The 12,572-nt window shown below is 43.9% G+C and overlaps 1 long non-coding RNA gene and 4 other non-coding genes across 8 annotated transcripts; all 5 read right to left on the reverse strand.

The window, feature by feature from the left end:
- Window positions 1–6,074: 6,074 nt before the first annotated feature.
- Window positions 6,075–9,814, reverse strand: LOC145861790 (uncharacterized). Of its 4 annotated transcripts, none has more exons than XR_014381453.1 (7): window positions 9,374–9,635; window positions 8,585–8,643; window positions 8,309–8,340; window positions 7,762–7,798; window positions 7,228–7,274; window positions 6,807–6,851; window positions 6,075–6,218 (listed from the first exon to the last, which is right to left on the reverse strand). It is a non-coding gene; the product is annotated as an uncharacterized LOC145861790 (long non-coding RNA). The 4 variants fall into 4 exon arrangements; XR_014381455.1 differs by having other exon boundaries at window positions 7,762–7,814; XR_014381454.1 differs by lacking the exon at window positions 6,807–6,851.
- Window positions 7,636–7,705, reverse strand: LOC123728835 (small nucleolar RNA SNORD31). The gene has a single exon (XR_006760607.1). It is a non-coding gene; the product is annotated as a small nucleolar RNA SNORD31 (small nucleolar RNA).
- On the reverse strand, window positions 8,480–8,549 carry LOC145861862 (small nucleolar RNA SNORD31). Its single transcript, XR_014381548.1, has one exon. It is a non-coding gene; the product is annotated as a small nucleolar RNA SNORD31 (small nucleolar RNA).
- Window positions 9,078–9,204, reverse strand: LOC145861844 (small nucleolar RNA SNORD22). The gene has a single exon (XR_014381534.1). It is a non-coding gene; the product is annotated as a small nucleolar RNA SNORD22 (small nucleolar RNA).
- Window positions 9,538–9,609, reverse strand: LOC145861856 (small nucleolar RNA SNORD30). Its single transcript, XR_014381542.1, has one exon. It is a non-coding gene; the product is annotated as a small nucleolar RNA SNORD30 (small nucleolar RNA).
- Window positions 9,815–12,572: the final 2,758 nt, after the last annotated feature.

Raw genomic sequence — 12,572 nt, forward strand, 5'->3', positions numbered from 1 at the left:
ATAACTGTTAAATTCAGTCACCCCACCATGGTTAGTGTTGGTGTGTAACTGTTAAATTCAGTCACCCCACCATGGTTAGTGTTGGTGTATAACTGTATATTCAATTCAGTCACCCCACCATGGTTAGTGTTGGTCTATAACTGTATATTAAATTCAGTCACCCCACCATGGTTAGTGTTGGTGTATACCTGTTAAATTCAGTCACCCCACCATGGTTAGTGTTGGTGTATAACTGTATATTAAATTCAGTCACCCCACCATGGTTAGTGTTGGTGTATACCTGTTAAATTCAGTCACCCCACCATGGTTAGTGTTGGTGTATAACTGTATATTAAATTCAGTCACCCCACCATGGTTAGTGTTGGTGTATAACTGTATATTAAATTCAGTCACACCACCATGGTTAGTTTTGGTGTGTAACTGTTAAATTCAGTCACCCCACCATGGTTAGTGTTGGTGTGTAACTGTTATTAAATTCAGTCACCCCACCATGGTTAGTGCTGGTGTGTAACTGTTAAATTCAGTCACCCCATCATAGTTAGTGCTGGTGTGTAACTGTTAAATTCAGTCACCCCACCATAGTTAGTGTTGGTGTGTAACTTTGTTCTAAAGCTGTATCCGTAGCCATTGGATGCAGTGATCACGATATAGTGGCTATATCCTGGAAAGCCAAAGTTCCAACAGCTGGGCCTAAAATAGTGTCTAAGAAATCATACAAAAGACTTTGCTGTGACTCTCATGTGGATGATGTGAAAAATATGCAAATAGTCTGGGTAGCCGTTTGATTAGCTGTTCAGGAGTCTTATGGCTTGGGGATAGAAGCTGTTTAGAAGACTCTTGGATCTAGACTTGGCGCTCCGGTACCGCTTGCCGTGTGGTAGCAGAGAGAACAGTCTATGACTAGGGTGGCTGGAGTCTTTGACAATTTTTAGTGCCTTCCTCTGACACCGCCTGGTAAAGAGGTCCTGGATGGCAGGAAGCTTGGCCCCGGTGATGTACTGGGTCGTACGCACTACCTTCTGTAGTGCCTTGCCGTCGGAGGCCGAGCAGTTGCCATACCAGGCAGTGATACAACCCGTCAGGATGCTCTCGATGGTGCAGCTGTAGAACCTTTTGAGGATCTGAGGTCCCATGGCAAATCTTTTTCAGTCTCCTGAGGGGGAATAGGTTTTGTCGTGCCCTCTTCACGACTGTCTTGGTGTGCTTGGACCATGTTAGTTTGTTGGTGATGTGGAAACAAAGGAACTTGAAACTCTCAACCTGCTCCACTACAGCCCCGTCGATGAGAATGGGGGCGTGCTCGGTCCTCCTTTTCCTGTAGTCCACAATCATCTCCTTTGTCTTGATCATGTTGAGGGAGAGGCTATTGTCCTTGCACCACACAGTCAGGTCTCTGACCTCCTCCCTATAGGCTGTCTCATTTTGTCGGTGATCAGGCCTACCACTGTTGTGTCATTGGCAAACTTAATGAAGGTGTTGGAGTCGTGCCTGGCCTTGCAGTCATGAGTGAACAAGGAGTACAGAAGGGGACTGAGCACGCCCCCTTGGGGGGCCCCCGTGTTGAGGATCAGAATGGCAGATGAGTTGTTACCAACTCTTACCACCTGGGGGCGGCCCATCAGAAGGTCCAGGATCCAGTTGCAGAGTGAGGTGTTTAGTCCCAGGGTCCTTAGCTTAGTGATGAGCTTTAAGGGCACTATGATGTTGAACGCTGAGCTGTAGTCAATGAATAGCATTCTCACATATGTGTTCCTTTTGTCCACGTGGGAAAGGGCAGTGTGGAGTGCAATAGAGATTGCCTCATCTGTGGATCTGTTAAATTGTTTATCTTGCGTCAAACGTTTCGGTTAGCCTTCCACAAGCTTCCCACAATAAGTTGGGTGAATTTTTGCCCATTCCTCCTGACAGAGCTGATGTAACTGAGTCAGGTTTGTAGGCCTCCTTGCTCGCACACGCTTTTTCAGTTCTGCCCACAAATGTTCTATAGGATTGAGGTCAGGGCTTTGTGATGGCCACTCCAATACCTTGACTTTGTTGTCCTTAAGCCATTTTGACACAACTTTGGAAGCATGCTTGGGGTCATTGTCCATTTGGAAGACCCATTTGCGACCAAGCTTAAACTTCCTGACTGATGTCTTGAGCTGTTGCTTTAATTTATCCACATAATTCTCCTCCCTCATGATGCCATCTATTTTGTGAAGTGCACCAGTCCCTCCTGTAGCAACACACTCGACAACATGATGCTGCCACCCCTGTGCTTCACGGTTGGGATGGTGTTCTTCGGCTTGCAAGCATCCCCATTTTTCCTCCAAACATAACGATGGTCATTATGGCCAAACAGTTCTATTTTTGTTTCATCAGACCAGAGGACATTTCTCCAAAAAGTACGAACTTTGTCCCCATGTGCAGTTGCAAACCATAGTCTGGCTTTTTTATGGCGGTTTCGGAACAGTGGCTTCTTCCTTGCTGAGCAGCCTTTCATGTTATGTCGATATAGGACTCGTTTTACTGTGGATATAGATACTTTTGTACCTGTTTCCTCCAGCATCTTCAGAAGGTCCTTTGCTGTTGTTCTGGGATTGATTTGCACTTTTCTCACCAAAGTATGTTCATCTCTAGGAGACAGAACAAGTCTCCTTCCTGAGCGGTTTGACGGCTGCGTGGTCCCATGTGGTTTATACTTGCATACTATTGTTTGTACAGGTGAGCATGCTTCCAAAGTTGTGGCAAAATGGCTTAAGGACAACAAAGTCAGGCATTTGGAAATTGCTCCGAAGGATGAACCAGACTTGTGGAGGTCTACAATTTTTTTCTGAGGTCTTGGCTGATTTGTTTTGATTTTCCCATGATGTCAAGCAAAGAGGCACTGAGTTTGAAGGTAGGCCTTGAAATACATCCACAGGTACACCTCCAATTGACTCAAATGATGTCAACTTGGTGTATGTAAACTTCTGACCCACTGGAATTGTGATACAGTGAATTATAAGTGAAATAATCTGTAAACAATTGTTGGGAAAATTACTTGTGTCATGCACAAAGTAGATGTCCTAACCGACTTGCCAAAACTATAGTTTGTTCACAAGAAATTTGTGGAGTGGTTGAAAAACGAGTTTTAATGACTCTAACCTAAGTGTATGTAAACTTCTGACTTCAACTGTAGATTCAATGGTTGTAAACATGGGGAGAGGTCTGGCCGTAATAAAGAGACACTCTACTTTTTTCACGCCACACTCCAAAAAGCAAGTTCTGCAGATTCTAGTTCTCCCTCATCTTGATTATTGTCCAGTCGTGTGGTCCATCACTGCAAGGATAGACCTAGTTAAGCTGCAGCTGGCCCAGAACAGAGCGGCACGTTTTGCTCTTAATTGTAATCAGAGGGCTGATATAAATACTATGCTGCCAGTCTCTCTTGGCTAAGAGTTGAGGAGAGACTGATTGCATCACTTTTTCTTTTTATAAGAAACATTCATGTGTTGAAAATCCCAAATTGTTTGCATAGTCAACTTACACACAGCTCTGACACACACACTTATCCCACCAGACATGCCACCAGGGGTCTTTTCACAGTCCCCAAATCCAGAACAAATTCAAGGAAGCGTACAGTATTATATAGAGCCCATATTGCATGGAACTTCCTTCTCATGTTGCTCAAATAAACATCAAACCTGGTCTCAAAAAACAGATAAAGCAACACCTAGCGGCACAACGCCTCTCCCCTATTTGACCTAGATAGTGTGTGTATGTATTGATATGTAGGCTACATGTGCCTTTTAAAAAATGTATGTAGTTCTGCCCTTGAGCTATTGATGTTCTGTATTATGCCATTCTGTATTATGTTTCATGTTTTGGTGGACCCCAGGAAGAGTAGCTGCTGCTTTTGCAACAGCTAATGGGGATCCTAATAAAATACCAAATTCTTTATTAAATTCAGTCACCCCATCGATGGTTAGTGTTGGTGTGTAACTGTTAAATTCAGTCACCCCACCATTTTTTGTTTTGGCGTGTAACTGTTAAATTCAGTCACCCCACCATGGTTAGTGTATAACTGTATATTAAATTCAGTCACCCCACCATGGTTGGTGTTGGTGTGTAACTGTATATTAAATTCAGTCACCCCACCATGGTTAGTGTTGGTGTATAACTGTTAAATTCAGTCACCCCACCATGGTTAGTGTTGGTGTATAACTGTATATTAAATTCAGTCACACCACCATGGTTAGTGTTGGTGTATAACTGTATATTAAATTCAGTCACCCCACCATGGTTAGTGTTGGTGTATAACTGTTCATTACATTCAGTCACCCCACCATGGTTAGTGTTGGTGTGTCACTGTTAAATTCAGTCACACCACCATGGTTAGTTTTGGTGTGTCACTGTTAAATTCAGTCACACCACCATGGTTAGTTTTGGTGTGTAACTGTTAAATTCAGTCACACCACCATGGTTAGTGTTGGTGTATAACTGTATATTAAATTCAGTCACACCACCATGGTTAGTGTTGGTGTGTAACTGTTTGACTTCATGTCTTGAAAAGGTTTTAATTTCATCACTACAGAATAATACCATAAAATACAGTTTTCCAGGGAGTTCTAGAAACCAGTTGAAGGAAAACTCCATCCAAAAAACATATTTTGGTACTTGTTTCATTAGTCCATTGTGACAGTCCCAAAATGTTTTGCTTATCAGCAATCAACTTCTCAAGATATGTAACTTTCAAAATACAGAAATCCCCATATGATGCATTTTGCAAATATCAAAAGACCGTATTTGGGTGGAATGTTCCTTTAAGGAAAGCATGCACCAGTCAGGTGAAAGGTTATTTGGCACCATGTCCAATGTCAGACGAAGACCTTTTTAATGCCACAGAAAATACCATCCATCTGAGTGATAAAAGACCTTTATACCAATAATCTTATTTTTGTATATACATTGTCGCATACACTAATAGTCTTAATTCCTGATCAAATTTTGCCGAACCACTTTATGGCCAAGATTATAGCACTGTTGCATTCTGCTGCACTATCCCAGTTCACCACTAGAGACATACAGGTATTCTATCCAGTGGTGTTCTGCTGCACTATCCCAGTTCACCACTAGAGACATACAGGTATTCTATCCAGTGGTGTTCTGCTGCACTATCCCAGTTCACCACTAGAGACATACAGGTATTCTATCCAGTGGTGTTCTGCTGCACTATCCCAGTTCACCACTAGAGACATACAGGTATTCTATCCAGTGGTGTTCTGCTGCACTATCCCAGTTCACCACTAGAGACATACAGGTATTCTATCCAGTGGTGTTCTGCTGCACTATCAATCTGTGTCCGGGAACTAGGGTCAAAAGAGCAAACACTGAATTACCTTGTAGTGGTCAGAGCCCAAATTGAGTTCCATACCGCATCACTGTGCGCTTCATTGTGTAACAATTCGGGGCTCCAAATTGCTCTAAATTCATACGATTGTGTTTATACAGGACCTACCATCAAACAGCTCTGCATTGCTCCGCGAAATTATGAATGGCCCGACTTCGGCAGAGACCAAGTCACCGTAAATGCTTCACGACCAACGTAAACAGGTTGACCATGCAGCGCCTTGTTTTCACACTGATCCCAAAACCCTAATCTTTCCACTATAGTAATGGTTGAACGAACCAGATGAATCCCATTTAGGGTTTTCGGGACTACAAGGTGGCACATTGATATCTATGTCACACACCGTAATTTTCATTTCGTCCCATGGTAACGGGCCTGAGTGTACGCTTTATTTATCCACCATCTTTGGCAGTTCTGATAGCAGCGTCAACTGAGTTTATTCCCTAGATTATTAAACTGTCCCATCGTGTCAAAGCCCACTTCACGACTACACATGCTACTCACAATAACATCCATTCAGAAACAAATTAATGGCTTAAAATAATTGAAGTACAACCACCTAGAATAACTACATAATGATATGAGATGACAGGAAATGTCACATTGTTCAGTATTGAATTCAGAACATCACATGGTTAATTCAAAATGGCCAAATACACCAAGTCTGATTTACTACCACCAAGAAAGAAAAATAGGACAAGCATTAATTTGTAGATTTATTTATACATCAAAACAGTCACAGGGTTGAATTGACTTGGCCTGGTTCTCCCCAGTTCCAACGAGACGTCCCACTTCCTTGCTGACCAAACAGGAGTGCAAGAGGGCTTGCCGGTGTACAACAGGAGAGCTAGAGGGAAAATAGTGTGAGAATTAAACCCTGGTGATACTGTAGGGACTAATACACAAGGTATGAGATGACTTGATCAGAGCGTAACCAATCAGACTGGGGCGGTAATGATGACTCATCAGGTCAGTGTCTAACAAACTGCATGGGTCAGAGTGATGATCCAAGAGGAACATTCAACAGGACATTAACAACATCTTCCTAGTATTGATCTGCCCCCCTTTTCCATTACAACACATTTACACTGAGTGTACAATACATTAACCAGACCAGGTGAAAGCTAGCCCTTATTGAAGTCACTTGTTAAATCAGTGTAGATGCAGACAGGTTAAAATGGGTTTTTAAACAAGACATGGATTGTGTACCACTCAGAGGGTGAACGGGCAAGACAAAGATTTAAGTTCCTTTGAATGAGGTATGGTAGGTGCACCAGTTTCTCATGTGTATCAACACTGGTCCACCACCCAAAGGACATCCAGCTACTGGAGCTTACTGTTCTGAGAGCAAACTCAATATTAGGAATGTGTTCTTAATGTCCTCCATACTCAGTGCATTATAATACTGGAACCGTAAGTCATTCCCACTACACACCTTCACACTCCACCAGCACAGCAACACTTCAGCAGCCAACGAGATCTAAAAAGACACAAGTTTTAAAACCAAATAATCCCAATCTTAGATTACTAGACTACATTCAGAGAATTCTGAAACTCTCAGGGGACACTAGTTCAGTCATTGCAGCCATCCAGCCAGTGGTCCAGGGTCTGGGGTCAAGCCCCCACCCAGACACCCTCCCTCCAGGCAGGCAGCCCACCTTACCCCTGCCCCCTAAGCAGGCTTGTCAGTGTCTGCCCAACCCACAGGAGGACCGATGGGAGGCCAGACCTTTATCCAGCCCAGAGCACAGGACAGGACAGCCACCTGACTGGATGCTGACTGTGACTCATCATTTACAACATTCCAGAATGCTTCATGTGGAAGGAGAGTTAAGATGCTGTCTAAAGTCACACACCTTTCCAAACACTGCAGACACTAGGACCTCAACCAGGGGGCAGAAACCTAGAGGGAGAAAGTAGGAAAGCATGAAGTGACATTGTATGAACTAGTAGTGAGACATGAGATCAGTCTATAGCAGTGTATTCTAATCCTGGGGACCCAACTGTCAACAAGTGTTTTCCCCCCGAGAACTAGGCTTGGGTGGTATACCAGGGTGTTTGGAAAACAGGGTTTCACCAATAACATTTAGATTATTTCTCTGAAGTTTATATTGAAGCTACTTTAGTAAATAGCTGCAGTCAACATTAGGGTCTGATTATTTAAGACTAATTAGTGAAAGATCAGCATTGAGCCGTCTGTCTAAACGAAGCCTTACATCTGGGTCCCCAGAACCAGGATTGTGAAACACTGCTCTAGAATATAGATCAGTTCAGTAACCAATCAGTCAGCTGAACATCAGACTGGGGCGGTAACAGGAAATCATCACTTCTACATTATAAAGGACAGAAGTTAAAGGCAACAGATCAAAGTGAAAGTTGATCCTACACACCTTGAGGTAGTGCAGCAACAGTTCTCCAGTGGCCAGGCTGGAACAGTTAGGACCTGGAAGGAACAGATTACAATTAAACATTATGTAGAAGTACATTAGGTACTGCAGACTACATGCAGAGCATTCTGAAATGAGATCAGTCTCCAGCTTCAGTCATTGTAGCCATCCAGCGGGCCAAGGACTGGCTCCAAGCCTCCCACCCAGACACCCTCCCTCCAGGCAGGCAGCCCACCTTACCCCTGCCCCTTGCACTAGAGCAGGCTTGTCAGTGTCTGCCCAACCCACAGGAGGACCGATGGGAAACCTGGGTTGATGCCAGCCACAGAGCACCGGACAGAAGCCAACCAACTGTCATGTGCATCCATCATCACGTACAGCATTCCAGAATGTTCCATGTGGTGGGTGTGCGCTGTAGTTAAGTGTTCATGGGAATTGTAGTTCACTCAGTGACATTAATGAGTATGTAGAAGGTAGGTGGAGTTGGTAGCAAGTCCAAGAGGTGGAGGGTCAGTGAGTGAAGATGCTGTCAAAACAAAATCATACACACCTTCCTGAAGACTGCAGACCCACAAGGACAAACTGGGGAGGAGAGTTGAGGGATTATTAAGTGATGTTGTAAGAACTAGTGGTCCGACATTAGATCAGTCTCGCACAGCATTATCTAATCCTGGGGACCCACCACTCCTCTGGGTCCCCAGAACACACTGCTGTAGTGGAGATCAGTTCAGTAACCAATCAGTCAGCTGAACATCAGACTGGGGCGGTAACAGGAAATCATCACTTCTACATTATAAAGGACAGAAGTTAAGTGGATCATACACACCTTGAGGTAGTTCAGTAACAGGCATCTTCTAGTGACCAGTCTGGTACCACCATCAGGACCTGAAGGAGAGGAGGCTAAATAAACATGCTGAACAGCAGGACATTAAAGACTGCTTTATTGGCTGATAGATCAGAGGGGTAACCAATCAGCTGGGGAGGTAACACAACTATCTGAAAGACAACTGATCCTAGACCAGCACTACCACCCTGAGAGACTAAATATGGGAGTGCTGACAAGGGCCCTGTACTACATCAGGACACTAGTTATTTGGAAGTCAGTATCCTAACTTCAATCCCGCTTCAACTGTATTGATGGTACTGCAAGAAACAGTAAATAAACTGACTACATTCTGAGTGGCCCATCAACCCCAGTGATTTGTGCTGCGACTAGCATTTCATGAACGATCTTGCATCTACTTCTTGATCTTAAATCTAATGGCGGCCATTTTGGATCAACAACGCAGAGCCAACAGCCATTTTGTGTGAGTCTCTGGTCCCATCAGACAGTTGGTAACCCCAACCAGCTGTCCCCTTGTTGCCATGGCAACGCCAGTGGGTCCACCTTTGCAGGTTCTGTCGTCGACGCAGGGCGTAAGACGAGTGCGGGTGTCATCACCAGGAGCCAGAGTCACCATGACTACCAAACATCAACTGTTCACCCTTATTTGCAGTGAGTATGAACACTAGACTGGTTATAGCTTGTGGCTAAGGCAGAGGCTCTGGTTAAGATACAATGACTAGATTCATTTCACATGACAGTTACCAAACGTACTCATTAACCAAAACTCACCAGTCTAGTTGGCATCACGGCTCCCTGTTCAGCCACATACAGAGGAAACCTAAGACAAAAGCTTCAAGATAATCTCTTGGTGGGGACCAGATACCAGGCAGGCACAAGGAGGGGGTTAGACATAACATATGTAGCCTTTATGACAGGGTTACGTAGCCCTCTGCTGAAGTCAGCTATTCCTTTTCTCAACAGGAGTTCAGACGAACGAGATTCCAAAGAGAATATTCATCATGTTCAGCAGAGGGACGGGATAGCTCAAACTGCAAACAAATTGTAAACAGCTAAACCTGCCAAGTAAAAAAAGTTGATAGAAATGTTTGGTACATAATAAAATAATATTTAAAAAGGAAATCAAACTTCACATTGAACTACCACTTCTAGGACATATTAAAGACTGGTGTTAAAATATCCATTTAGACTGGATGGATCCATACCTGCATAGATAAGGATCCATATCAATTTCCACCTAAAATAACATACCCAAATCTAACTGCCTGTAGCTCAGGACCTGAAGAAAGGATATGCTGATTCTTGATACTATTTGAAAGGAACCACTTTGAAGTCTGTGGAGGGATGAGAATAATGCAGGACAATATAACACCATAGTAAAAGATAACAGAAAAAAAAACATTGCTTTTCTATATTTTTTGTTGTCCACAACAGGGTAACAATGTGTGTGCAAAGTTACATTCAAGAATGACAGAACTACATAATGTTTAGTATGAAGTTTCCCAGGTTTCCCTCACGAGTTTTCCCAAATGTACCCAAGTGGCCAAACTGGTCCATTTAAAAGTACATACCTATAGAGAACATACTAAAATGCTTTAATAATAAAACTAAGTTTACACACTCCCAGGAATGTCATACAGAATGGATCATTAGCATCCCTATATAAAAGTTACTAACAGGAGATAAGACGAGAACGCTGATCCAATGCCTCCCAAAACACAGAAGTGAAGTATTTAAGATAAACGGCCAAGTTAGCAGCCAACGCTGCTCTAATGTCAGAAGTGTACACACCACAAACAAAGGGAGAAAAAACATATTTACAATTACAGTATTTAGAACACCCACAGTCCTCTACACCAGATTGAGCTGCTGATGCCAAGGCCCATAGCAGTCTCTCTCTGTTGTAAAGCAGAGGGTAACAGCACAAGTAGTGCAGGTGATGGGAGATTTCATTTTGCACACAGAACAACGACGCCTCCATGCTGAGCCCTTTTCGCCCTGAGGCACATTCAGGTCTGCAGTGATGTATTTTGGAAGGTGAACATCACTGGAGGCAGGAGTAGAGAGGACAGAGGTAGAGGGGACAGAGGTAGAGGGGACAGAGGTAGAGGGGACAGAGGTAGAGGGGACAGAAGGTGCTGCAGTGGACTTTGTGCCGTAGTCAGCAAGCTCCTGGATGAGCAGCTCTCTGAAGGCTAGCTGTGTCATGGGGGTCTTTCCACAGATCCTAGCCATTTCCTTCTGGAGGATGAATGCATTCACCACAGCAATGTCGATGAAGTGATAGAACAATGTCCTGTACCATTTCTTTGTCTTGTGGAGAACATTGTAGTAGCCAATCAGCGCATCAGACAGGTCCACACCTCCCATGCTCTTATTGTAATCCTTTACAGCAGCTGGAACGGGGACAGCTTTCTTGGTCCATGTCCCATTAGCGTCCTTCGCACGCCTGCCGATGTGATCGCCACTGTACGATTTGTGGATATTGGAGCACATGACCACCTCTCTGGCATCCATCCACTTTACAAAGAGCAGGTCATCTTTACGAATCCATCTCATGGTACCCCTTTCAGCCCTCTTAGGCATGTCGTTTACTTTTGTTTTGGGAAAACCCACTCCGTTGGGACGAATGGTTCCACAAGACCATACATTCAGCTTCCTCAGGTCTGTAAACAGAGTAGGGCTTGTGTAAAAGTTATCCACAAACAGTTTGTAGCCCTTCCCCAGCAGTGGAAATTCCAATAATTTCATTACGGAATCATAACCAAGTCCCATACCGGTGGCTGAGATGGACTTCCCCTCATAAACAAAGAAATTCCAAGTGTAGGCACACGCAGAATCTGCCAAAACAAACAGTTTGTAACCCCATCTTGTTGGCTTGTTAGGCATATATTGTTTGATGCCAATTCTGGCCTTTGAGGCTACCATTCTCTCATCTATGGACAGGTTCTGGGCAGGCTGAAAATGGGTCTTGCAGGCCTCAACAATGCTGGAGTAGAGAGGTTTGATTTTGCAGAGCCTATCAAAGCTTGCTGTCCCCTTCTTCTTGTCATTATTGTCGTCAGCTTGTGGGTCACTGATATGAAGCGCCCGCGAGACAGTCAGAAACCTCTTACAAGACATGATAGTTGTGGGGAAAGGCAGTTGGTAGAGTCTTGAGCTTCTCCAGTAGTCCTTCAGGGTTTTCAACTTCACAACGCCCATATAAATGACCAGTGAGATGTAACAGTATAATTCTTGGATGGAAATGGGCTTCCATGCCTTTTTCTTGCCTGCTTGCTTCTTAGCCCCATACTTGTTGGTGTTAGACACAAGCAAATCAAGAACTGACAAGGAGAAAAACAGCTGGAAAAGATGAAGGGGGCTGTACTTTCCAGTCATGTCCAGCTGAGGTCCTGGCTGCCTTTTAGGTCTAAATGTTGGTGGAAGTGGCTCCACATCATCCTCTAGCACAGTGCGCCAACGGTCCTCTCCCTCGGTTGAAGTTGCCGCTGGTACACTGGCCCTCCTCCGCTTCTGGTCTGGACTCATAACACCTCTAGATGGACGGGTGGGTGTGGAGCCAGAGACAGCAGCAGGGGTCAGACTGGAGGAACCACTTCCTATGTTTGAATCAGTGTGGGATGGACTTGAATGTGGTTTCTTTGGAGGTGGCTCCCACAGGTCATCAGAGTCTCTACATCTATTGAGGATTAAAAAAATAAATAAAATGTTTAGAACTCAAGTTCCTATTCCTTATTTTATTTAACCTTTATTTTAGCAGGGAGTGAGCACTGCGTCAATATATCAAATACACAGCACTCATCTATATTATATAGAGTATGGGGAACACAATCACTATAATGAAATATGTGGACCAACAGGCATTAAGACACTCAAAAACAACAGCATGTCATAGCCAACAGAAAACACACATAGGCTATGCTAATACATTATATGCCTCAGGTCCATATAACTATATAGAAATATC

Source organism: Salmo salar, chromosome 18 (assembly GCF_965601325.2).
Source record: "Salmo salar chromosome 18, fSalSal1, whole genome shotgun sequence".
NCBI classification, from domain to species: domain Eukaryota; kingdom Metazoa; phylum Chordata; class Actinopteri; order Salmoniformes; family Salmonidae; genus Salmo; species Salmo salar.